The 25,623-nt window shown below is 59.6% G+C and overlaps 1 protein-coding gene and 1 pseudogene across 2 annotated transcripts in view; one reads left to right on the top strand and one right to left on the bottom strand.

Moving 5' to 3' along the window:
* Positions 1–2,013: 2,013 nt before the first annotated feature.
* CSNK1G2 (casein kinase 1 gamma 2) overlaps positions 2,014–25,623 on the top strand; it is a 37,256-nt gene continuing 13,646 nt past the window's right edge. Inside the window, exon 1 of the mRNA XM_050770558.1 lies at positions 2,014–2,282. The gene's annotated coding sequence lies outside the window, so the exon portion shown is untranslated. The remainder of the gene's footprint in view (positions 2,283–25,623) is intronic.
* Positions 11,770–13,810, bottom strand: LOC126942736 (uncharacterized; annotated as a pseudogene). Its single transcript, XR_007721606.1, has 2 exons — positions 13,022–13,810; positions 11,770–12,691 (listed from the first exon to the last, which is right to left on the bottom strand). The product of XR_007721606.1 is annotated as an uncharacterized LOC126942736 (transcript).

The following is a 25,623-nucleotide window of genomic DNA, read 5'->3' as shown; positions in this document are numbered from 1 at the left end:
TTGGAGTACAGCGGCTCAATCACAGCTATTTTTTTTTTTTTTTGCGACGGAGTCTTGATCCTGGCTCACTGCAACTTCCACCTCCTAGGTTCAAGTGATTCTCCAGCCTCAGCCTCCCCAGTAGCTGGGATTACAGGCACCGGCCACCACTGCTGGCTAATTTTTGTATTTTTAGTAGAGACAGGGTTTTGCCATGTTGCCCAGGCTAGTCTCCAACTCCTGGGCTCAAGTGATGCACCTGCCTCAGCCTCCCAAAGTGCTGGGATTTCATTTGTTGTTTTTATATATATATACACACACACACATATATATACACACACACATATATATATATAGAGAGAGAGAGAGATGGAGTCTCGCTGTGTTGCCCAGGCTGGAGTGCAATGGTGCAATCTCGGCTCACTGCAACCTCCGCCTCCCAGGTTCAAGCAATTCTCCTGCCTCAGCCTCCAGACTAGTTGGCATTACAGTCCCCACCACCACACCCGCCTAAGTTTTGTATTTTTAGTAGAGAAGGGGTTTCTCCATGTTTGTCAGGCCGGTCTCCAATTCCTGACCTCAGGTGATCCACCTACCTTGCCTTCCCAAAGTGCTGGGATTACAGGCGTGAGCCACCGCGCCCGGCCTTGGCCTTATTATTTTTTAAGGCAGTCTTGCTCTGTCAGGCAGGCTAGAGTGCAGTGGTGCAATCACAGCCCACTGCAGCCTCGATGTCCTGGCCAAAGCAATCCTCCTGCCTCAGGCTCCCAAGTAGCTGGGGCCACAGGATTGCATCACCACGTTCCGCTCATTTTATTTTTTGTAGAGACAGGGTCTCTCTTACTTAGGCTGGTCTTGAACTCCTGGGCTCAACCAAGCCTCCTCCTCCCTCAGCCTCACAAAGCGCTGGCATTACAGGCGTGAGGCTCCGCGCCCGCCCCACACCCCACCTTATAACGTCATCTGAAATCACCACATAGGGCTCTCTCCTTCCCCTAGAACCAAGGACTCCCTAGGAAACGATGCCAAGAGTCTAGCTCACTGTTCTATTCTCAGAGCCGCTGGCAGGCACTTAATACATATTTGAATGAATGTGTCTCCTCCGACTTTAAAAATGCCCCCACCGGGAGGTGCGTGGGAGATGTGGGGAGGCCGGAAACCACTTCTGCAGCTGCCCGTTCCCTTCCAGGCCCTGTCATGGGGTGGAACAGGGCCTCACTGAGCGGAGCCTTGGCCTATGGGTCCCCTCCCCACGTTTCTTCCTCGGTGCAGGCTCGAAGGCAGGCAGCGTAAGCAGAGTCGGCTCCATGCGCAGAGCCCCAGGGGAGCGGCCCGTGCTAGGCTTGGCAGACCCCGCAGTGCACTTGACCAGGTGCCGGCCGCGGGCCCGGGGCCACTTCCTCTCTGCTCCTTGCTGATGTCACGGTGGAGGAGGAGGGGCACCCAGGCCACCGCTTTTCTCCCCCTGGACGCGGAGCAGTTATTCTAGAACTTTTTCCCCTCCTGGCTCAGGAAAGTCAGATGGAAAAACCCTCTTGCCCTTAACCAGCTCATTTCCTGGCCAGCCGCCTCTTCCAGCGCCTGCCCCGGAAACCTCGCGGCCTCGCGCGCCGCGCCCGCCACCGCCCCACGCACGGAACGCCCCGCGGCGCCGCCCGTCCGTGACGTCAGGTGGCGAGACTGTGACGTAACACACAAGGCGGCGGGCGGTGCCAGGGCGACCAGCCACGCGTCGCCATGGCAACAGCGGGCGGGGATGGGCGGGCGGCGGAAGCTCCGCCTCCGGGAGGGTGTGGAAACCGTTCGACTCCCTTCGCTGCCCGCGCGCGCCCCCGCGGCCACGCGCTTTCGGTGTACCCCGCGGTCAGCGGGCCAGCGGCCTTGTAGAGGCCGCAAAGCGCGGTGGCCGTCGCGCGGCGCCATCCGTTGTCGCAAAGCGGCGCGAGAGACGCCCGGCCGGGCGTTGGCCCCGCCCTGCGCTGTGACGTCTGCGGCGCGCGCCCCCGGCGCCGCGGCTGCGCAGTGGGGCGCGTATGGCCGCCGCCCCCCGCTGGCCGACGCTGGCGGCGTAAGGCGCGCGGGCCCCGGAGCGGGCGCGGCGGAGCGCGGCGAGCCCGGCGCCTCCAGTCCCGAACATGCGGAGGCCGGCCCAGGCGGCGCGGGAGCCGGAGCGGGGGCCCGAGCGGGCACCGGAGCCGGAGCGCGAGCGGGCGCGGGGTCCGGAGCGGGGGTCCGCGCTGCGCTGCTGAAGCCGGGCCGGCCGCCCAGACACTGCCCGCGGGCCCGGCCACGGCGGAGCCAAGGTAACGACGCGCGCGCCCGCACCGGCCCCCACACCCCCTGCTCCCTGGCCGTCGGCGCCCCCAGTGACCCCTGGCGCCCCCGCCCCCACACTCAGGGTTCATTGCCCCCCTCCTGCGCCCTGCCGACCCCGCACTCCGGACCCCAGCGCCCCCCACCCTGTCTAACCGCCCTCCACGCTGACCCCCCACACTCGGGGCCCCACCACCGCAACTCCTCGCTGACCCTTCAGTCGGGACCCCAGCGCCCCCAACCCCTCTGAACCCGCGCTCAGGACCTCCAGACACAGCCCCACGCTGACCTCCACACTCAGGAGTCTGCCTCCCCAGTGACCCTCACACTCCAGACCCTGCCCCCGCCGCTCCAGTGACTCCCCACTGTGCACCCCGGTGACTGCCGTGCTCCAACTCCCCTGCCCTCCGCTGAGCTTTTAGTCCGCACCCCACCTCCCGTTTTCTTCCCCCACCCAGGGCTCAAGCCCACCGCCCACTCACCCGTGTCCCTTATGCCTCCCCGCGTTCTGGTCTGCAGGCCCCTTCCCACCTGGCCCCATTGCCTACTCCTGTCTTGGCCTGGCCCCTCCCCACGCAGCTGTGTCCCAGTCCTCACTTTGTGGTCCTAAAGCTCTTGAGGGGGGAGAGCAGGGGAATGGTGGGGAGAAGAAGGTGGTCTGATCCGCAGGGACCTGTTGCGGCACTGCCTGGGAACTCCCGGCTGGGCTCGCTGCCCCCTCCCCCTTCCGCTGTGGCCACCGGCTTTGTTTTCCGGAAACGCACGGATCAGGGAGGGAGGGTGAGATGTCTGAACAGGGCCTGCGGTGGCCTCACCGATCCCCGATCCCCGCCTGGCTTCTCTCTCCCAACTTTCGTACGGGAAGACTTTCCCGTTGGGGGGTGTGGGGGCTGTGAGGACATTCGGGGACTGTTGCGTCTTGAGCCAGAATGGCTTTGGGACATCTGGTTCTTATTCCTGTGGCCTCCGGATGGCATTGTTTGTAGGAAGCGGGCCGGAGGGTTGTCTGTGTAGGTGGAGTCCAGCATCTTCTCCCCGTTATGCTCCACCGTGTGGCCCAGGGCTCCGGGGCCGTCCACACGGCCATGTGGTGGGGCTCTGCCTCCCCACCCCAGGACGTGCTGGAGCCTCCTTGGTGTTTCCTGGTTCCCGGAGGCCCTGGTAGTTCGTGGGTGAGGGAGCTGAGAAGGAAGGTACAAAGGCTCCCATCTGGAGGGAAAACCCAGGCGTCCCTCCGCGGAAAGGAGCTCGGATTAGGGAGGGGACTGGGGGTTGGGTGGCAGCTGGGGATGGAAGCACCCTGGGCCACTCTGCCCTGCACAGCCCGGCCCAGCCTGGGGTGCCTCTGTGCAGAGGACAGACTGTGTGACAGGGCCCCCAGGTTTGCAAGGGGGAAGTTCGCGGTTGTCACCGGTACTTTGTTTTGTTTTCTCCTGTATCTCTACCAAAACGAAACGCTCTGAAACGCTCTGGGCCGTGCTGACTGATGAGTTTCCCAGGCACGCAGTCCTGGGAGTGTGTGCAGGCACGCGCACGCCTGCCTTGACGTCTCTAGGGCCCAGAGTGTTTTGCTCAGCCCCCCACGGTGAGCTCTGAGAGCCGCTCCTGCACAGATGGGAGGGAACTGGAGACCTGCATGCAGGGGAGCGGGGTCTGGACAGGGTCCCAGTGGAAGGGCCAGGTCTGGGGGTGAGAGGCCACCCCTATGTTCTGCAGGACTGTGCGGCGGGCAAATGGGGTGAGATGTCAGAGGAGCTGTCTCTGTTCCCTTCACCCCGGTGGGAGGCAAAACCCCAACTGGTCTGTAGTGCGGTCGGACCTCCTTGTGTGTAAAGGGGCTTCCTGTCTGATTCGATCCTGTCTAGTTCCTCTGAAGGGGATGAGGGACCAGCACCTCAGTGCCTGGACTCTGGGCAGATCCGGGAGCCAGGCCGTTTGCAGGACGGCCTGTGATGGTGCAGCACTTGGTGCAGATGGATTTTGTGGAATTGCTGATTCGGGTTTCTTCTTTTCTTCTTCGCCTCCTTTTTAATGATACAGTAATTACTCTGGGCTACAAAGGAAGTAGGTGAGGGTTTTTTTAATTGAAAGTTCCTGTTGCTCATTGCAAGCTTAGGGGAAGCCAGTACACCAGCCATTAATTTGGGGATTGGGGTAGTCCTGTTGGTGTGCCAGGCACGGTGGGGGGACACTGTATCTGTGGGGACTGGTTGGGGGGGTCAGTGCAAGCCCGAGAGGCAGGCCCTAGCCCCCCAGCAGATGTGTCTGCAGAGCCACTGGGACAGACCGAAGCTGAGCTTAGGGACAGTCGGGATTGCCCTGGGGTATCTGGAGTGATGTTGCCTCCTTTCTGCATCCCCATCGAGCTGCCTCAGCCCCCCGGGGGCTCATGGTCCGTCAAGGCCTTGACTGAGGCCTGGCGGAGGGCAGGTGGTGGGTGGAGACAGCGCTCTGGGTGCTGTTGAGGCCCAGGGCCGGTCACAGACTGGCAGGGGCTGCGGGCCTCGGGTGGCAGTGGGCAGGCTGGCGTGTGGGGCTGGCTGACTTTCTCTGAACCCAGAGGACACAGGGCCTATGTGAAGGAGGCCCTGGCCCGAGTCCTGGTTAGTGTTGCGGTGGTGGCGGGCAGCTGTGGGCTTTGTCCTCAGGTCAGCCTCAAGTCCCGTGTCCAGCTACGGCTCAGTGGCTGCGCGCGTGCTGGATCGAGCTCTGGTGTTAGGCATGCCAGGTCTGCCTCCCCCGCCCCACAGATCTGCGGATGCTCTGCTGGCAGCCACGCGAGAGAACCTGTTGGTTGGCGGCCTCTGGACAAGGCCGTCTGAGTGAGGCCTGCAGTCTGGAGGCTCCCCAGGTTGGGAGGCTCCGCGTCTGCCTCTTCCTCATTCTGAAGTTCTCGTGGGGCCGGTGCTCTGGGGCTTCCTGGGAAGTGGGTGGAGCGCCCATTTTACAGATGAGGAAGTTGAGGCCTACTTGGCCTCCTTGGGTAGAGGAGGAAGTGGTGGTTACTGACTCCCACACCTGTGCTCCTCTGGTTACCCGCTGTGCCAGTGGGAGCAGTGACAGCGAGGGGTGGTGGCCCTGCGGGCAGAGGATGGGCCTCACCACCTTCCCCATCCTCTCTACCGGCTCTGGGTCCAGGGGACTGTGCTGTCCCTGTGACTGGCACATGGATGCAGCCGTCTGCTGGATGGGTCTGTCCAGGAACTGGACTAGCCTGGCGGGGTGGGGCGTATCCCTTTGTGCCACCTCAGCGAGGGCTCAAAGTGAGGGGCTAGGAACACCAGAATGAGGCTCGGGGGTCCCAGACCAGGGCGGGCCCATCGCTATTTATTCATTTATTTATTTAGAGATGGAGTCTCGCTCTGTTGCCCAGGCTGGAGTGCAGTGGCACGATCTCAGCTCACTGCAACCTCTGCCTCCTGGGTTCAAGCGATTCTCCTGCCTCAACCTCCTGAGTATCTGAGATGACGTGCACCACCACTCCTGGCTCATTTTTTTGTATTTTTTAGTAAAGATGGGGTTTCACCATGTTGGTCAGGCTGGTCTCAAACTACTGACCTTGTGAGCCACCGCGCCTGGCCTATTTATTTATTTTTTTGAGGCGGAGTCTCATTCTGTAGCCCATGCTGGAGTGCAGTGGCGCGATCTTGGCTCACTGCCACCTCTGCCTTTTGCATTCAAGCGATTGTCCCACATCAGCCTCCTGAGTAGCTGGGAAGCGCCACCGCACCCGACTAGTTTTTGTATTTTCAGTAGAGACGGGGTTTCTCCATGTTGGCCAAGCTGGTCTTGAACTCCTGACCTCAGGTGATCCACCCGCTTCAGCCTCCCACATAGCTGGGATTATAGGCGTGAGCCCCTGCGCCCAGCCCTGTTGCTATGTAAAAGGCAGAGGAAATCTAAGAGGTTTTTTGTTGTCTCCAGCGATGTTTCGTTGATGCGTGATTGCCCTTTGGATCCTTGAAGAAAGTTGTGCTTCAAGGTAATCCTTCAATTATCTGGAAACTTTCACCCTCTGGAGTGAGGCACCCCAAGTCCTGGTCTGGATTCGTGGACAGAGTCCCCGCCTGTGAGGCCTCATGGCCAGTTCTGCCCCCTTGGCCATGGTGCTGTGGGCTGTGTTGCCGGCGGGACCCGCCCTCCTTAGGGACTTTGTTTCCCCGGTGACTCCAGGATGCTCATGTCATCTGCGATGACCTCTGCCCCTTCCCATCTGACCTCCATCCCCAAGAAGGATGGCAAGTGTGTGAGGGCTTGTCCTGTCTGCGGCGGCTGTGCCCCTCAGGCTTCTGCTCCAGTGGTCGTGGGGCCGGGCGGCTGGCGCCGATGCCCAGGCTCTGCCTGCGGTCAGTTCCCAGGACGGGACCAGCATGAGGACAGGGCCTGGCCCGTGTCTGCCTCTGACTTGCTGGGTGTGCCTTTGAGTTCCTCTGAGGGTGGGTGCGCTGAGGGGGTTCCAGCCAGAGCCCTGGAGCCTGCAGGTGGGCTGGGCCGAGGCTTGTGGCCTCAGGGGTGGTGTGCGTGTGCCCTGGCGGCGTCCGCACAGGTGTGTACATGCCGTGCCATCACGCTGGTCAGGCCTGTACGCTGCGGAGAGGGGTGCTGTGTGGGATTCGCTGCCTGCGTCCTGGGTGTACCATGGCTGTCCTGTTGGAAGTGGTCAGGGACCTCCGCTGCCCCTTGGACCTCGCCCGTGGCCTGGGTGACAGAGCGAGACTCCCTCTCAAAAAAAAAAAAAAAAAAAAAAAAATTAACGATCCCATCACACTGACCCTGCTCACTGTTCTCTTACCAGCCTTATTTGGGTATGGTCCTCAGAGCATGAGCCACTTTTTTTGGTCGAAACATAATCCACATTCGGTAGAATTCAGCGACGTGTGCACATAAGTGATTTTTGTACAGCTGACCCTTGAGCAGGGTGGGGTTTAGGGCTCCAGCCCCTCATGCAGTAAAATACCCTCGTGTAGCTTTCGAGTCCTCCAGACTCCGCTGCCCACAGCCTGCTGGTGACCGGAGGCCTTGGGAGGACATGTGGTCCATGCTCACACGCCTCGTGTATTGTGTTAGGTGCTGCGTTCTCATAGTGAGGGAAGCTGGAGACCAGAACGTGTCGAGAAAAGCATAAAGAAGATAGACCGGCCGGGCGCGGTGGCTCAAGCCTGTAATCCCAGCACTTTGGGAGGCCGAGACGGGCGGATCACAAGGTCAGCAGATCGAGACCATCCTGGCTAACCCGGTGAAACCCCGTCTCTACTAAAAAATACAAAAAACTAGCCCGGCGAGGTGGCGGGAGGCTGTAGTCCCAGCTACTCAGGAGGCTGAGGCAGGAGAATGGCGTGAACCCGGGAGGCGGAGCTTGCAGTGAGCTGAGATCTGGCCACTGCACTCCAGCCTGGGCGACAGAGCGAGATTCCGTCTCAAAAAAAAAAAAAAAAAAAAAAAAAAAAAAGAAGATAGACCCTGTTTGCTCTCCGCGCAGTGGAAGTGACGCTCGGGGAAGCCTCTGTCCTCGTCGTGTTCACGTTGAGGGCTGAGGAGGGGAGGGTGGGTCTCGCTGTCTCGGGTGGCAGAGTGGGAGGGAGCCAGGAGAGGCCGGCGCCCTCAGGGCAGCCTTTATTGGGAAAAATCCGCATCCGAGTGGACCTGTCAGTTCAGACCCGCCGTGGACAAGGCTCCTGTGTGTGTGCAGCCACCACCTCTTATTCCAGAGCGTTCTCATCACCTGCAAAGGGAGCCCCGGCCCTTTCAGCAGCCAGCCTTCCACACCGTCCTTTCTAGAACCTTCCCACCTTCCCAGATTGAGACGCTGTCCTCGTGAAACGTTCACTCCCTTGCCCTCTCCAGCCCCTGGCACCCCCATCCTACTTTCTGTCTCTGTGACTCTGAGGGTTCTAGGGACCTCCTGGGGTGGAATCACACAGGCCGAGACCTTGCGTGTCTGGCGTCTCTCACTGAGCCAAGTGGCCCGCGTCCGAGCCTCGCTCCTGTTCGTGGCTGAGTCGTGTTCCGGTGCGTGGCTGGCCACGCGCTTATTTCCGTGATGGATGTTTGCGTGGCCTCCGCGTGTGGTGGCTGCGAGCAACCGTGTCCGGTTCCCGCATGGCCGCGTGGTGGTTCTCGGGCGGACGTCTAGCGGTGGAACCGCTGGTCACACGGCCTCTCCGGGTTGGACCATCTGAGAAGCCGCTGACCGCCATCCATAGCAGCTGTGCTGTTTGTCCCCTGCCGGGTTTTGGGGACCGGATCTCTGCACAGCGACGACCACTCCCCTCCTCTTGCAGGGACCTGGTTTCTCCTGCGTTTCTCCCGTCCTCGGGCCGGACGCTTCTCTGGCCTGCAGGGCCTCAGCGACTCCGCTGTCCTGATCCCCACGCCGTCTAGAAAGCCAGGGGTCCTGCATGTGCCTGGTGTCCCCGCTACCGTGTCAGGCACAGGGCCAGATCTTGCACCCTGTGACGAGCACGGGCAGTGGGACCGACAGATGGATGTGCTGCCCATGACCTTCGCCACAGCAAGTTCAGAGGCCGGGGGCATCCAGTGTCCGTAGAGTGACCGACAGGCCCCGGCCCCACAGGATCATCCAGGTGGCCCTGGCCTTTCTTTTTTTTTGAGACGGAGTCTCGCTCTGCCGCCCAGGCTGGAGTGCAGTGGCCGGATCTCAGCTCACTGTAAGCTCCGCCCCCCGGGTTTACGCCATTCTCCTGCCTCAGCCTCCCGAGTAGCTGGGACTACAGGCGCCGCCACCTCGCCCGGCTAGTTTTTTTTTGGTTTCTGTTTTTTTTTGTTTTGTTTTGTTTTTTTGTTTTTTGAGACGGAGTCTCGCTCTGTCGCCCAGGCTGGAGTGCAGTGGCGCGATCTCGGCTCACTGCAAGCTCCGCCTCCTGGGTTTACGCCATTCTCCTGCCTCAGCCTCCTGAGTAGCTGGGACTACAGGCGCCCGCCACCGCGCCCGGCTAATTTTTTGTATTTTTAGTAGAGACGGGGTTTCACCGTGGTCTCGATCTCCTGACCTTGTGATCCGCCCGCCTCGGCCTCCCAAAGTGCTGGGATTACAGGCGTGAGCCACCGCGCCTGGCTTTTTTGTATTTTTTAGTAGAGACGGGGTTTCACCGTGTTAGCCAGGATGGTCTCGATCTCCTGACCTTGTGATCCGCCCGTCTCGGTCTCCCAAAGTGCTGGGGGCCCTGGCCTTTCAAGACCACAAAAATCAATGCTTATTTACTTATTTATTTATTTATTTTATTTTATTTTTTTGAGATGGAGTCTCACTCTGTGGTCCAGGCTGGAGTGCAGTGGCGCGATCTCCACTCACTACAAGCTCCGCCTCCTGGGTTCACGCCATTCTCCTCCTGCCTCAGCTTCCCGAGTAGCTGGGACTACAGGCGCCCGCCAGCACGCCTGGCTGATTTTTTGTACTTTTAGTAGAGACGGGGTTTCGCCATGTTAGCCAGGATGGTCTCGATCTCCTGACCTCGTGATCCGCCCGCCTTGGCCTCTCAAAGTGCTGGGATTACAGGCGTGAGCCACCAACGCCCGGCCATCAGTGTTTATTTTTTTCTTATTTTATTTATTTTTTTTTGAGACGGAGTCTTGCTCTGTCGCCCGGGCTGGAGTGCAGTGGCCAGATCTCAGCTCACTGTAAACTCCGCCTCCCGGGTTCACGCCATTCTCCTGCCTCAGCCTCCTGTGTAGCTGGGACTACAGGCGCCCGCCACCACGCCCAGCTAGTTTTTTGTATTTTTTAGTAGAGACGGGGTTTCACCGTGTTAACCAGGATGGTCTCGATCTCCTGACCTCGTGATCCGCCCATCTCGGCCTCCCAAAGTGCTGGGATTACAGGCTTGAGCCACGGCGCCCGGCCCAGTGTTTATTTTTAAGTAGCGAAAGAGAGCCCAGCAATGTCGGAGAGCTTGAACGTTACAGCAACATCTGAAGAAGGCGTTCTTTCCCAAACCTCAGATTCTAGGAGATGAGTACTGTCCGCTTTTCAGGGAAAATTGTCCAAGACTCCCCCGAAGACAGGAGGGGGTGCGCTTAGAAACAGCCAAAGCCTCCTTCCATGTCGGGACGGACGGGTCTTCCTGGGCTGGCCTGGCCTAAATCCACTGCCGCCCACCAAACACGAAGGCGCCTTCTCGTGCCCCAGAGGCCACCAGCGCCCGTCCCCACGGCCTCCCTCCCGCCAGCGTCAGGCGGGGCCTGGCCTCTGGAAGGGAGGTGTCACCTGCTCTGGGGCATTTAGGAGGGAGGGGCTGTGGGAGTTTTGCTGGACACCCTCCAGGTGGGGGCTATGGGGGCATTGTGGCGGCGTGTGTTGGAAAGTTTTGGGTGAGCTGGGCGTGTGTTTGCCTTGGTGCCCCCCCAGGTCCCTGGGTGAGCCATGTGCCCAGTTTTCAGGGGAGACCGTGGGGGTCAGAGAGCTGGCCAGGCGGGTGGTCTGTGTCTGTCCCCTGCTGTTGAAATGAGGGGAGGCAAGAGGAGAAACCGTGTGCCTGGGGAGGCAACATTTTCTGCCATTTGGCCGATTTATAAAAATCAAAGATGGAGGCTTTATGGGACCATGTGATGTCTTCCAGTTCAGACCCTGCCAGATCCTGAGGCTGGCCGCTTGTGTGCCCTTGGTCCTCCAGGGCTCCCTGAGAGGGCAGCGCCAGCTGTGTTGTGTATGATGGGACGGGGGTCCCAGTTGGGGGGTGCAGCCTCCCATTGGGCCAGGACGGGGGATGCTTGGGTGTCCCCAGGATTCGCAGGCTGGGCGGGAGGAAGCAGAGTCCACCTCCCCACCCTCCTCTTCTCTGCTGTTTCTGACTCAACATCGTGAAACATGACATTAAGCTGAGACTTGGTGAGACTGGGGCCACCGTCATTTCCACATAAGGCCGCGTTTCTGTTTACTGGGGGCTAGGACTTGGCATGTCATTTTGGGGGATAGCCCAACCCTTCTGTGTGAAAGGGGTTGTGGTGGTCACTGCAGGACAGCAAGGACACGCTGGCTCCTCCGTGGGCGGTGAGTGCAGGGCTGGACGAGGGCCCAGGGGGCAGACGCTAGTACACTGATAGTGTGTGTGTCGTCTGCGGCCTCTGGGCACTGAGACTGCCCGGGTGACAGAGGGTGCAACGCTTCCATGTGTTCAACCTTCTTTTTTGTTTGTTTCTTGAGACAAGAGTCTTCCTGTCGCCAAGGCAGAGTGCAGTGGTGCCATCTCGGCTTACTGCAGCCTCCAGGAGGTTCAAGCGATTCTCCTGCCTCAGCCTCCCGAGTAGCTGGGATTACAGGCGCCCACCACCACACTCAGCTAAATTTTGTATTTTTAGTAGAGTCAGGGTTTCACCATGTTGGCCAGGATGGTCTCAAACTCCTGACCTCAAGTGATCCGCCCACCTCGGCCTCCCAAAGTGTACATATCCTTTTAATAACAATATATTTGACGATGATTTAAAAAAGCCAATCCCTGAAAGTCCTTAATAAAAGCTGAAGTGAATACAGGCCTGACTCTTAGGCGCACGGGCCTAGCAGTCATCGCTCGGTGCACAGGGCCAGGAGCCGAGTTGTGAGGGACTGGATGGAGGCCAGGAGATGGCAAAGACCTGGGCAGCTCCCCAGGACCAAGCTCTCGCCTGGGGCTCCCCGGGGAATGAGGCCGAACCTCGCTGTGCCCTCCACTCTGCAGCCCTCGTGGGGATCATCGCAGAGGCAGGAGCCGGTGACCAAGGTGACTGCCTTCGGGTGGAGGGAAACCAGGGTGGGACATCACCCATTGGCTCCCACGCTGTGAGGGGAAAAGGTACTCCAGTCTGGGCGACAGAGTGAGACTCCATCTGGAAAAAAAAAAAAAAAAAAAAAAGGAAATGTAGAAACGCAGCCCACCCAGGTTTTCCATGGCTGTTTGTGGTTACGCTTCTGGAAAGACCAGTGTCCTCCCAGACCTAGCAGGATTCCGATGGCAGCCACCCAGGGTCCCTAGGGTCCCACCCAGCCCCGGGACCTGCCGTGGGAGCTTTCTTTCCTGGTGGGGTGCCTGACTCTGCCTGAGTGCTTCCCCCCGCTGTCTGTGGCACCACCTGGGGCCAGGGGACCCCTGCCCCCCTGGCAAGACCGGGTCAGCTCTGCCCCCGGGCCAGGGTGCAGGAACCAGAACTGAGGCTGAGGCGGAGCAGGGTTGCCGTGCGGGCCTGTGCGCCGTGGGGGACTGTGCGCCGTGGGGGACTGTGCGCCGTGCGGGCCTGTGTGCCGTGCGGGCCTGTGCGCCATGGGGGCCTGTGCGTCGGTGTTCTCACTTCCCCCAGAGTCTCGAAGGCCGTCTTTGTGATGGATTTGATGCAAATGTGTCCCCTTTGCTTTTGTTGATGGTGTCTGAGGCCCTGGAGTCCATGGCAGCCGCGCCTCCCTTTGCATAATCTGAATTTTGGGAAAATTGCCCCTATGTGGAGAAGTTGCAGGGACAGTGCCCTCCGCCAAGGCTGCCAGTGGGATGTGCAGCTCTGGGTGAGGGCCAGCTTTTCCCTGGAGTCAGCTCCGCCCGGGGCCCTCACCTGTGGTCTGTGCCATCACCAGGGCAAGGCTGACCTCCTGTGGGATAGGGGTCCCTGTGCAGCCTCGCCGCCCCCCCTGCCACTCCCCAACAGGGTCCAGTTCCAGCTGCCATTGCGCAGCCTCGCCCCCTCCCCCAGTCAGGGTCTGTCCAGGCCGCCGTGCTGTGGTTGCTCATGGCCCTCCTGTGCTCTTTACCTGGGTCCTTGCCTTTGCTGACGGTGGCCTGTGACGGCTCAGCCACGTTCTCGGAGGCCGGCTCTCCTCATGGGCATCTCTGGTGCAATCGGTGTAGTGAGGTTGGCTTCTGCCGTGGACGAGGCCTTTTCGTGGTGATGACAGTCGCCCTCGGTCTGGTCTCCACAGTGCTGTGAGGACTGGCCCCGCCCGGCCCCGGCATTCACTCCTCAGCCTCCTCCCGTGGCGTGGGCAGCTTCCCTTCTCTCCCTGATTTGTGGGGTGTTTCTCTTTTGCAGCCAATGCGTTAAACCCATTGCCGGCCTAGGTCAGCCTGCGGTTGGTTTGTCCCGGCCGCGGCAGCTCCTGGGCTCTTCTGTTTTGGAGGGCGCCCTTCCGTCTGCCCTGTGTCACCGGGCTGGGCCTGGTCCCGCTCTGCTCTGGCCCTGGGACTGGAAGTATGTGCTGCCCTGGTGTTCGGGGGCTCGTGGGTCCTGGGGCGCTGCAACTCCGCATTCTCTTTCCTTGGGGTGCAGATGAATCAGGGTGGCGGGGGACCGAGCCCACGGTGGCCAGCCCCTGCGGCCCCAGGTCAGGGGGCAGGGCCAGCCTGGATGGTGCTGCCCAGAAGGGGCCACGGCTGGGTCCACATGAGTCTAGGTGTCTCTGAGGGCACTGGGACGGGGGTGGCCTGCACCTGCCCAGCCCAGCGAGGTCCCTGGCCTCCCCTCAGCTTTTCCCTGGGCTCTGGGCTAAGGGCTGTGTGGTGATGTCAGTCCAGGGACTGTGACATCACTGAGTGGAGACAGTCAGAGAAGGGGGCTGCCAAGGCCCTCCCCAGGGAACTGGCCCTGGGCCCAGACCAGATGGAGGACCCCGAGAAGAACAGGGCAGGTAGAGGCCTGAGGCCAGGGCTGGGGAAGGGGGTGGGAGCTGACAGGGAGGGTCGGCTCTGGCCCAGAGCCGGCCATGAGAGCAGCCCCTGTGGGGATGGCTGCAGTCCCGTTTGGTGCCCGGGAGCCATCCTTGGTGTGTGACCCTGAGCCGGCGCTCTCCCGTTGGGTTGGAATTGTGGCCGTGTGGGTTGGGTGGAGGCTGAGTGAGGATCAGCGTCCCCTTCTCCCTCCCCGAGATCATTGCTCTTCGCTGTGGCCCTCAGGCGTGGCAGGACAGGCCCCCGACCCGCAGGCCTGCATGGGCACGGTCGGTGCCCGGCCTTCACATCCCTGCTTCCTTTTAGGCCCCGGCCTTGTCTGGCTTCCCTCGGGCACCCCCTGGGGTTCGGAGCACCCCAGGAGAGGCCAGGCTCTTCTTCCTTGGTGACGGACGGGTGCTGGGCCCCGACCGAGTGGTGACTGCCTCCCGGGAGTGGTCTGCGCCCTCAGAAGCGGCTGAGTCTTGGGGTGGCGGCTCTTGTTTGTAGGGGCATGGGGAGCTGGGTACCCGCCCTGTGCCCATGGACCGTGGCCCAGGGTGGCAGCCCTGTCTGTCCTCTTGACTGCACTCCTGCTGCTGTGAAGGCCTCAGGCACAGGCAGTGACTGTCGGGGCCAGTCCTGAGGTGGGGGACATGGGCTGGGGGCCACTGTGGGCAGCAGGTGTGCAGGCAGCGCTCCCGTTTTGCACTGGGCTGCCCTCCACGCGCTGCAGGTCACTGCCCCCACTGAGGCTGAGGCAAGACTTCGCGGGGTGGGCGTGTATCTGGGCGAGGCTCTGCGGGGCGGGGCGGTGCCCAGGGCAGGGGTTTCTCCGTCCGTGTCAGGCTTAGGGCGTGTGTGGCTGGGCTCTCCCTCTGCTGTCTGCCCGTGACCCCCTCACAGGGGCTGTCGTGAGGTGCTTGGAGGCGTGATCCAGCCCTGAGCGTGCAGGGAGTGTGAAGTGGACACCCGTGCCACTCCTGTCACCGGAGGAGGCTGCTGCCCGCCCCGGACTCCATCTGCAAAGTCGGGTGTGCATCTGTGTGGCTTCCTGGCCCTAGTGCTCAGCTCTGCAGGGCACAGTGGGGTTTGCTTCCGGCCCTGAGGCTGGGCACAGGGAGGCTGGTGCTCGTCCAGGGACCCAGAGAGAAAGCAGCAGCCCCAACCTGCCTGGGCTGCAACACTCAGGACCACTGTATCAGAACAGACGCCAGCGGGGCAGCCTGCTTGGTGGCCGGGTGGAGCGGGGTCGGCACACAGCCTGGGCCGGCCTTCACCCCAGCTCCCAACGGTGTTGTGTCCCTGAGTGCAGGGCCTGCCCCTTTCTCATCCTCCTGACTCCAGGTCATGGGGCAGGGGTGCTGCGAGCCTCTCTGGGAGCCAGGACCTGAGAGGTGATGGTCACCACCCAGACGAGGGGCCGGGGGTCACACAGGGAGGCTTCCAGGGGATGCCAGGAGCAGTGGGGCCCTAGACCCAGCAGTGGGTGGACCCAGCAGGGCCGTGCCCATGTTGGAGGTTCTCGGGGGTGGGGCTTGTCATCTGCAGCTGGGATGGGAATTGGTGAAAAGCCGGAACACACAGAGCTGAGTCAAGATCAGACAGTGAGGTGGCAGCGCCTGTGGTCCCAGCTATTCGGGAGGCTGAGGCCGGAGAATCGCTTGAACTCGGGAGACGGAGGTTGCAGTGAGCTGAGATTGTGCCAGGGCACTCCAGCCTGGGCGATGGAGCTAGATCCTGTCTCAAGAAACAGAAGACCATGGGTCCCAGCCCTCGAGGCCACTCTGTACTCGGACCCGGCAGCTGTGGCTGCGGCACAGGTGCCCACCCTGAGGCCTCGGCTGTTTCAGTGGTTGGTGTTGACCCTCCACGGAGGGGCTGAGTGGGGCGTGTTCAGTCCCATCTGGGTGGCCTGAGTGTTGGGGATGGGAGACTGTTTTTTTGTTTCTGTTTTTTGGTTTTTGAGATGGAGTCTCACTCTGTCGCCCAGGCTGGAGTGCAGTGGTGCGATCTCAGCTCACTGCAAGCTCCGCCTCCTGGGTTCACGCCATTCTCCTGCCTCACCCTCCCGAGTAGCTGGGACTACAGGTGCCCACGGCCATGCCTGGCTAATTTTTTTTTATTTTTAGTAGAGACGGGGTTTCACTGTGTTAGCCAGGATGGTCTCGATCTCCTGACCTCGTGATCCCAAAGTGCTGGGATTACAGGTGTGAGCCACCGCGCCCGGCCATCACTCATGGTTTCTTAGCAGAAGAAACTGACCATGCTAGCGGCTAACCTGGAAGAGAGAAGGAGGGAGAAGGTGGGGGATTCTGCAGAGGGAAGGCTGGTGGTGGTGCCCGCCTTTGACGGCCGTGTCCTGATGCTGTGTGGCTTAAACGGTGCCACCCGGAGATTGGTGGGCGGGATTGGGCCTCTGAGTGCCCCCAGCTGTGGGAGCGGGTGTGGCAGGGATGGCTAGAAAGAAAAGCAACCTGGACGCAGGCCCCACCTCCCTCCTGGCAGCCCCACAGGCTCGAGGCCACTGTGTCAGGAGGGCTAGCCTAGATGGAGAGCAAGCGAGTGGTCCCGCGCCCAGGAGGGGGCCTTGCCCAGCCTGGAGGCCACAAGGATGAGAAGCAGTGTGTGCCCGGGAGGTCACGTGGGCACCACAGACGGAAGTGGAGCTGGGGGAGAGATGTCTCGGGATGCACCAGGCGCTCGTGCAAACCAAGTGGTGAGCAGAGAGCAGCCTGGAAGAGAAGGGGGGCTGCCCCGAGCAGCTTGGGTGGCCGGGCGTGTGGGAGACCTTGGGTTTGCTGTTAGGAGGGACAATGAACGCAGGCGCCTCCGTCTCCACTTCGTGTCCGTCCTCACTGAGGGAGCCGAGCAGATGCCTTTGCCCCTGCAGGTCCCCCATGTCCCCTCACCTGGGGCGCGCTCCACACGCCAGGCCCCTTTCACAGCTCACCACACAGGCAGAAACTGGAGGGTGCTCAGGACCCCGAGTGACTGCGGACATGGGCACAGAGGGGCCTCTGAGGGTGCCTGGTCGCATCTGAGCAGCTACCGGATCTCCCATGGAGACACCCCGGGGTGGGTGCCCAGTGGGTGCTGTGTGTGTGGCATGGCCACTGGTGAGGGCCCCCTGGGGCTCTGGGGCACACAGCAGAGCCAGCCTCTTGTCACTACGTGCTTCCCCTGTGTGCAGGGAGAGGTTGGAGGCACGCGCCCGTCTTGTCTGGAAGCCAGGTGTTGGGACGCGTCCTGACGACGGCCCTGCCCACTTCCTGACGGGGCACCTGAGGGTCGTCGGTGGCTGAGCAAGCGGCTCCTCCCGAGCGGGTCCGGGGGCCGCGGAAGCACAGCGCAGCCTGCCCTGCCTGCAATTGAGGGGCGATTGGGACTCCCACCGCCTCTACCAAAGCCTGTGCCCCTGATGTCTGTCGAGAGCACGGCTTCCTCCTTGGCGGTTCCGAGGCCGCTGGGCCTCACTTGGTCCTTTCTGGGCCCCAAGTGTGTATGTTGGGGGAACAGGAGCCTGGCAGGGCCGTGCTGAGGGCTCAGCAGTGGGGGCTGCAGGGTTGGTGCTCCAGGGCGGGAGAGCTGCCCGGCTCCTGCCAGGTGTCGAGAGGGCCTCAGCTCTCCCAGGCACTGTCTCTCCTCCCAGGGCCGCAGCGGCTGGTGTTGAGTGTGGGTATGAGCTGTGGCTCCGGGTCCTGAGCGTCCCCTCCGACGTGGCTTCCTGGTCTGCGTCTCTGTCCTCTCCCAGTGAGAGTTGATTTTTGTGTTAATAACTGAGGTGTGACGCTCGGGCAGTACCCGCTAGCTGTGTAACTCACACAGCTCGGTGCCTTTAGCTCTTCACGAGGCCGTGGCTGCATCTGTGCCGTCTGATAGAGGAAACTTTCATCCTCACGGCGAGAAGGGATGGATTTGTTTTCCTCGTGAAGTCGGTGGCGTTTGCTTTTCAGGTTCCGCTTGGTGGCCTCCAGCCTCTTGTCCTCAGCGAGGGTTTTGGTGGCTCCCTCTCCGAGGTCTGAGTGTCCCCACTCGCTTGTCTGGAAAGGGGCCGGAGCTCTGGGGCTCGCAGCGAGAGTGGGCGCGACGTCTTTTCCTGACGCGGCATCGGGGTGTCTCAGCTGCCTGGACACCTGCCTGCGGGGGTAGCACAGACCCTATAGGCAGCGGCTCGGCCCCCAGCACCCGCCCCCCTTTTAATGGCACCCTGGGTCCCCCAGCACCGGCCCAACCTTAAATGCCACCCTGGGTCCCCACACCCCTAGCTACACATTGCGGCTCCCACGACCCTTGTTTGGGTCCACGGTCCTCCAGCAGGACTCTCAGAACTGGGGAGTGAGACTTTGTTCCCTGCTGTTGTAAAGGGCATAACCTGGGAGAAGCCAGGCGGACAGAAGCCCCCACCCGTGTCCAGGGCCCCACGTAGGGGTCCGGAGCTCCCCTGTCCTCCCTAAGTGCCAGTCCTGACCCTCCCACAGCAGAGGGTCTTCCCGCAGGGGCTTGTAGGAAGAAAAGGCGTCCTGCTGCTTAGGAGATAGGTGCGTCCGGGACCTGGGGCCTTCTCGCCCTCAGCCCACGGGAAGACCCCCTGGACGGCGCCTGCCCCTTCCTCGCTCCCCACCCCGCTTCTGCACGCACTCCCCCGAGATGGCCCCATGTCCTGCTGCTTTGTGGCAGGGGAGAGCTGAGGCCTGTGTGTCCAGGACGCTGCCTCTCGCGCAGTCTCCATTCCTAGTCGAGAAAGGCAGGCAGTGTGGCGCGAGCAGGCTGGCCTCGGGCGGGGGTGCCTCCTGGGAAGCGTCCCCTTGGGATGTTTGCCGTATGGGATCTCACAGCCGGCTCTGACGGTCTGTGTGTGTGTGTCTGTGTACTTGCATGTGGTTGTGCTTTCTTGCGGGATGGAGAATCTAACAGGCGGGGTACGATGGCTAACAACTGTGATCCCAGCACTTTGGGAGGCTGAGGCGGGCGGATCACTTGAGGTCGGGAGTTTGAGACCAGCCTGGCCAACGTGGCGAAACCTTGTCTCTACCAAAAATACAAAAAATTAGCCGGGCGTGGTGATACATGCCTGTAATCACAGCTTACTTGGGAGGCTGAGGCAGGAGAATCACTTGAAACCGGGAGGCGGAGGCTGCAGTGAGCCAAGATCGCACCACTGCACTCCAGCCTGGGCGACAGAGCGAGACTCTGTGTCAAAACAGAACAAAACAAAATGCAGGCACAGACATTTCAGTGCCCCCCTCCTGCAGGCGCCCCCCTTCCTGCGGACGCCCCCTCCCTGCGGACGCCCCCTCCCTGCGGACGCCCGCTCCCTGCGGGTGCCGCGAGGGTTTCCAGAAGAAGGAGAGTGTTCCCATGCTGGCATCTCATCCAGGTGTGGGCCGGTGTGCGTCGGGGCACGGGCGGGGGGAGGCGCTGGGCTCCAGTTTAACTCCTGTGGATGCATCACTCCTCCATGGTGGTTCTCTGTGCAAGTCCCCCTGTCCGCCCCGTTGGCAGCCGCAGTGGAAGGACAGATGGATGGACGGGCTGTGACCGGTACAGCCCAATGTGACCCCAGCCCCAGCTGTCACGGCTGTGGCATTCTCGCTGTTCCCTGTGGCTCTCGTGGCTGTGGAGGGGCGTGGATGGGGCGGTCCCTGTGGTCAGAACCTGGCCATGTCGGGTTGAGGACTTGAGCCCAGCTCAGCCGTCAGAGCCGCTGCTCATTCCCCCACACAGAGGCGTTGGATGGGGCTGCCTTGGGTGTCCCTCTTGGCTGGGGTGCACGCGTCACCCCGATTCTCCAGCCCATGCTGAGGAGCCTCGCGGGCAGTGCCCAGCAGTCTATACTCCAGGCCATTGCTGTCCATTTCTCCAGAAGGCCCTGCTGGTGGGGGATCCCAGGACAGTGGAGCCTGGGAGGGGCCCCAGCGTTGGCCGTGAGGTGTGGAGGTGCTGTCTGGAACTAGGGGTGCCCCGAAGCAGTAGGGCGCCCAGTCCCTGTGCTGGAAGAGATGAGCTGTGGTGGGGGGCGGGGGCTGCGTCTCACGGATCCCTCTCCCAGGGCACACGAGGAGATTCCTCCCCCAAAACGCCCAGAAAGGAAGTTAAATTTTAATATGGGTCTGGTTTAGAGAAACTAGGTTAGCCGTGCGTGGGTGTTTCTGGATGTTTGGGCAGTAAAGAGAGTTGGTAACTTAAGAAATCTGCTGGCCACTAAGCAGGGGTGAGGGGTACTGACTGCCGTCCCTTCTTCAGCTACGGCCACTCGGTCCCATCGGTGTCCCCGGCCACCTCCCTCGTGTCCAGCACCAACACAGCGCTGCAGCTGTGACTCAGTCCAGTGGAGAAAACTCACATCCAAAACTAAACCAGGAGTCAGCCAAAAAAATGCAAATTAAAAGCACACCCCAGCCAGGTGCAGTGGCTCACGCCTGGAATCCCAGTACTTTGGGAGGCTGAGGCGGGTGGATCATGAGGTGAGGAGTTCAAGACGATCCTGGCCAAGATGGTGAAACGCCGTGTCTACTAAAGATACAAAAATTAGCCCGACGTGGTGGCGGGCGCCTGTAGTCCCAGCTACTCAGGCGGCTGAGGCAGAGAATTGCACGAACTTGGGAGGCGGAGGTTGCAGTGAGCCGAGATCGTGCCACTGCGCTCTAGCCTGGAGCTGAGATCGTGCCACTGCGCTCTAGCCTGGAGCTGAGATCGTGCCACTGCGCTCTAGCCTGGGCAAAAGAGCAAGACTCCATGTAAAAAAGAAAAAGGCACATCCCCGGCATGGCCGTGCACAGGAGTGGGGTCACCACAGGTCACGCCTGTAATCCCAGCACTTTGGGAGGCTGAGGAGGGAAGATTGAGCCCAGGAGTTTGAGACCAGCCTGGGTAACATAGCAAGATCCCATCTCTACAAAAAAAAAAAAAAAAAAAAAACCAGACATGGGGGTCCATGCCTGTGGTCCCAGCTACTCGGGAGGCTGAGGCAAGATTGCTTGAGCCTGGGAGACAAGTCACAGTGAGCTGAGATCGTACCACTGTGCTCCAGCCTGGGCGCCAGAGCCATACCCTGTCTGAAACCAAAATCCAACGCGCACAGAAGAGTTGGGGTGGGTGTGTGGGAGTCAGACCCTCGGGAGCGGCAGGTCGAGTGTAACTCGGCGCAGCCACCGTGGAGATGGCCTGGCGGCTCCTCAAACACACACAGAGCTCCCATCTGATCCAGCAACCCACGGCCACACGGAAGCCCGTGCGCAGATACAGCAGCGGACTCCAGCAGCCGGGCGGTGGCCACAGCCCAGATGGCCATCAGCAGAGGAGGAGACATAGTGCAGCCCTCCATGCACTGGGACACAACCCAGCCACGAAAGGAAGAAGCTCTGAGTCGGGCCACGGCGTGGATGCACCGCGAGGACGCCAGGCTCCACGAGAGACGCCAGACACAGAAGGACACGCTGTATGTTGTCCCATTTCTGTGAAATGTCCAGGGCAGGCCCATCCACAGAGACAGGGAATAACATGGTGCTTTATTATAAATTTTTCATGAAAATAAAATATACAGTACTCTCTTGTGAGTTTATTGTAGTCCATTGATTTTTTTTCTTTTTTTTTTTTTTTTTGAGACGGAGTCTCGCTCTGTCGCCCGGGCTGGAGTGCAATGGCCAGATCTCGGCTCACTGCAAGCTCCGCCTCCCGGGTTCACGCCATTCTCCTGCCTCAGCCTCCCGAGTAGCTGGGACTACAGGCGCCCGCCACCTCGCCCAGCTAGTTTTTTTCTATTTTTTAGTAGAGACGGGGTTTCACGGTGTTAGCCAGGATGGTCTCGATCTCCTGACCTCGTGATCCGCCCGTCTCGGCCTCCCAAAGTGCTGGGATTACAGGCTTGAGCCACCGTGCCCAGCCTCTTTTTTTTTTTTTTTTTTTTTTTTTTTTTTTTTTGAGACGGATTCTCGCTCTGTCACCCAAGCTCTACCTCCCGGGTTCACGCTGTTCTCCTGCCTCAACCTCCCAAGTAATTGGGACTACAGGTGCCCACCACCATGCCTGGCTAATTTTTTTGTATTTTTAGTAGAGACAGAGTTTTATTTTTATTTTTATTTTTATTTTTTGAGACGGAGTCTCGCTCTGTCGCCTGGGCTGGAGTGCAGTGGCTGGATCTCAGCTCACTGCAAGCTCCGCCTCCCGGGTTCACGCCATTCTTCTGCCTCAGCCTCCTGAGTAGCTGGGACTACAGGTGCTCGCCACCTCGCCCGGCTAGGTTTTTGTATTTTTTTTTTTTTTTAGTAGAGATGGGGTTTCACCGTGTTAGCCAGGATAGTCTCGATCTCCTGACCTCGTGATCCGCCCGCCTTGGCCTCCCAAAGTGCTGGGATTACAGGCTTGAGCCACTGCACCGGCGAGACAGAGTTTTACTGTGTTAGCCAGGATAGTCTCGATCTCCTGACCTTGTGATCCACCCATCTCAGCCTCCCAAAGTGCTGGGATGACAGGCGTGAGCCACCGCGCCCGGCCTCTTTTGTTTATTTGAGGCAGTGTCTCACTCTGACACCCAGACTGGAGTGCAGTGGTGCGATCATGGCTCATTGCAACCTCTGCCTCCCAGGTTCAAGTGATTCTCCTGCCCCAGCCTCCTGAGTAGCTGGAATTAACAGGCATGCGCCACCACGCCCAGCTAATGTTTGTATTTTTAGTACAGTTGGGGTTTCACCATGTTGGCCAAGCTGGTCTCAAACTCCTGACCTCAAGTGATCCCCACACCTTGGCCTCCCAAAATGCTGGGATTGCAAGTGTGAGCCCGTGGCCAGCCTTTACAGATCTTTTTTTTTTTTTTTGGAGACGGGGTCTCGTTCTGTCGCCCAGACTGGAGTGCGGTGTTGTGATCTCGGCTCACTGCAAGCTCCGCCTCCCGGGTTCACACCATTCTCCTGCCTCAGCCTCCCGAGTAGCTGGGACTACAGGCGCCACCACCACACCCAGGTAATTTTTTCTTTTGTATTTTAGTAGAGACAGGGTTTCACCGTGTTAGCCAGGATGGTCTCGATCTCCTGACCTCGTGATCTGCCTGTCTCGGCCTCCCAAAGTGCTGGGATTATAGGCGTGAGCCACCGCACCTGGCCTTTTTTTTTTTTTTTTTTTTTTTTTTTTTAAATTTTGAGACAAAATCATCTTGCTCTGTTGCCCAGGCTGGAGTGCAGTGGCATGATCTTGTCTCACTAAAACCTCCACCTCCCAGGTTCATGCCATTCTCCTGCCTCAGCCTCCCAAGTAGCTGGGATTTCAGGTGCCTGCCACCACGCCCAACTAATTTTTGTATTTTTAGTAGAGTTGGGGTTTCACCAGGTTGGCCAGGCTGATCTCGAACTTCTGGATCAGGTGATCCCAAAGTGCTGGTCCTTGGCCTCCCAAAGTGCTGGGATTATAGGCATGAGCCACTGCGCCTAGCCTACAAAAAACTGTTTAAAAATTAGCTGGGCGTGGTGGTGTGTGTTTGTAGTTCCAGCTACTCTGGAGGCTGAGGTGGGAGGATGGCTTGAGCCCAGGAGGTTTAGGCTGCAGCAAGCTGTGATTGCGCCATGGTACTTCAGCCTGGGTGACAGATTGAGACCCTGTGTCAAAAAAAAAACACCCAAGTTCAAGGTGAAAAGCATGAAGTCCGGCTGGAGAGGCATCAGCCAGCATTCAGACGATCTAGCCAAGATCACTGATGGAGGTGGCTACGATAAGCAGACTTTCAGTGTAGAAGCAGCAGCCGTCTGCCGGAAGAAGATGTCACCCAGGACTTTCCTCGCGTGGGAGAAGCGGTTCCCTGGCTTCCAAGGAGAGGCCCACCCTCTTCACCCTCTTGTTAGGGGCTAATGCAGCTGGTGACTTTAAGGTGACGCCAGGGCTTTTTACCATTCCACAAATCCTAGGACCCATGAGAATGATGCTAAATCTATTCTGAGCTCTGTAAATAGAACAACAGAGCCTGGGTGACAGCACATCTGTTTAGCACCTGGCTTACGGAATATTTGGAGCCCACTTTTGAGACCTATTGCTCAAGAAAAGTTTCTTTCAAAATATGACTGCTCACGGACAGTGCACCTGGTCACTCAAGAGCACTGGTGGAGACGCACAAGATCAGTGTTTCCGGCCGGGCGTGGTGGCTCACGCCTGTAATCCCAGCACTTTGGGAGGCCGAGGCGGGCGGATCACGAGGTCAGGAGATCGAGACCATCCTGACTAACACGGTGAAACCCCGTCTCTACTAAAACTACAGAAAATTAGCCGGACGTGGTGGCGGGCGCCTGTAGTCCCAGCTACTCAGGAGGCTGAGGCAGGAGAATGGCGGGAACCCGGGAGGCGGAGCTTGCAGTGAGCCGAGACCATGCCACTGCACTTCAGCCTGGGCAACAGAGCGAGACTCTGTCTCAAAAAAAAAAAAAAAAAAAAATCAGTGTTTCCATTCCTGCTAGCACAACATCCAGCCTGTGGCCCGTGGATCAATGAATCATTCATTGACTTGGAAATCAGGATGACTCCTTGACATGTCATCCATTCATTTATTTATGAACGACACAGTGCCGCTCTGTCACCCAGGCTGGAGTGCAGTGGCATGATCTCGGCTCACTGCATCCTCCGCCTCCCGGGTTGAAGCAATTGTCCTCCCTCAGCCTCCCAAGTAGCTCGGGCTATAGGCACGTGCCACCACACCCAGCTAATTTTTATATTTTTGTGTAGGGGGGTGGTTTCGCCATGTTCCCCAGGCTGGTCTTGAACTCCTGAGTTCAAAGCAGTCTGCCCACCTCAGCCTCCCAAAGTGCTGGGACTACAGGCATGAGCCACAGTGCCCGGCCAAGTCTCACTGTTTTTGAGGCAAGGTCTCACTGTGTCGCCCAGGCTGCAGTGGAGAAGCAGAATCACAGCTCACTGTAGCCTCTACCTCCCAGGCCCAAGCGATCCTCTCACCTCAGTCTCCTAAGTAGCTAGGACTACAGGTGTACACCACCATGCCTGGCTAATTTTGATTTTATTTTTGTAGAGATAGGGTCTCCCTGTGTTGCTTGCCCAGGCTGGTCTTGAACTCCTGGCCTCAAGCAGTCCACTTGGGTCAGCCTCCCAAAGTATTGGGGTTACAGGCAGTAGCCACCACACCTGCCCACAACTCTCATTATTGAGAAATACATTTGTAAGACTCTGGGTGCTTGTAGGTGCTGTGGAGAGCAATCACTCTGATGGAGCTGGGGAAATTGAGTAAATTGAAACCCCCGGAAAGGATTTGCCATTCTAGAGACCGTGCAGGACACGTGTGATCCATGGGAGGAGGTCAAATGGCAGGATTCGTGGAAGTTTGGAGGAAGTTGATCCCAGGCCTGAAGGATCACTGTGAGGGTTCAGGACTTCCATGGAGGAGGAACTGCAGAGGTTTTAGAAGCAGGAAGACAGCTAGAATGAGAGGAACTTGGAGATGTGACTGCAGTGCTGCCATCTCACAAGAAACTTTCACACGTGAGGAGTTGCCTCTTTTTTTTTTTGAGACGGAGTCTCGCTCTGTCACCCAGGCTGGAGTGCAGTGGCGCGATCTTGGCTCCCTGCCAGCTCCACCTCCCGGGTTCACGCCATTCTCCTGCCTCAGCCTCCCTAGTAGCCGGGACTACAGGCGCCCGGCACCGCACCTGGCTAATTTTTTGTATTTTTAGTAGAGATGGGGTTTCACCATGTTGGTCAGCCAGGTCTCGATCTCCTG

The sequence above is a fragment of the Macaca thibetana genome, chromosome 19 (assembly GCF_024542745.1).
Source record: "Macaca thibetana thibetana isolate TM-01 chromosome 19, ASM2454274v1, whole genome shotgun sequence".
In the NCBI taxonomy this organism is placed as follows: domain Eukaryota; kingdom Metazoa; phylum Chordata; class Mammalia; order Primates; family Cercopithecidae; genus Macaca; species Macaca thibetana.
Note: the sequence above shows the minus strand (reverse complement) of the source record. Positions and strands in the feature narration are given on the sequence as shown.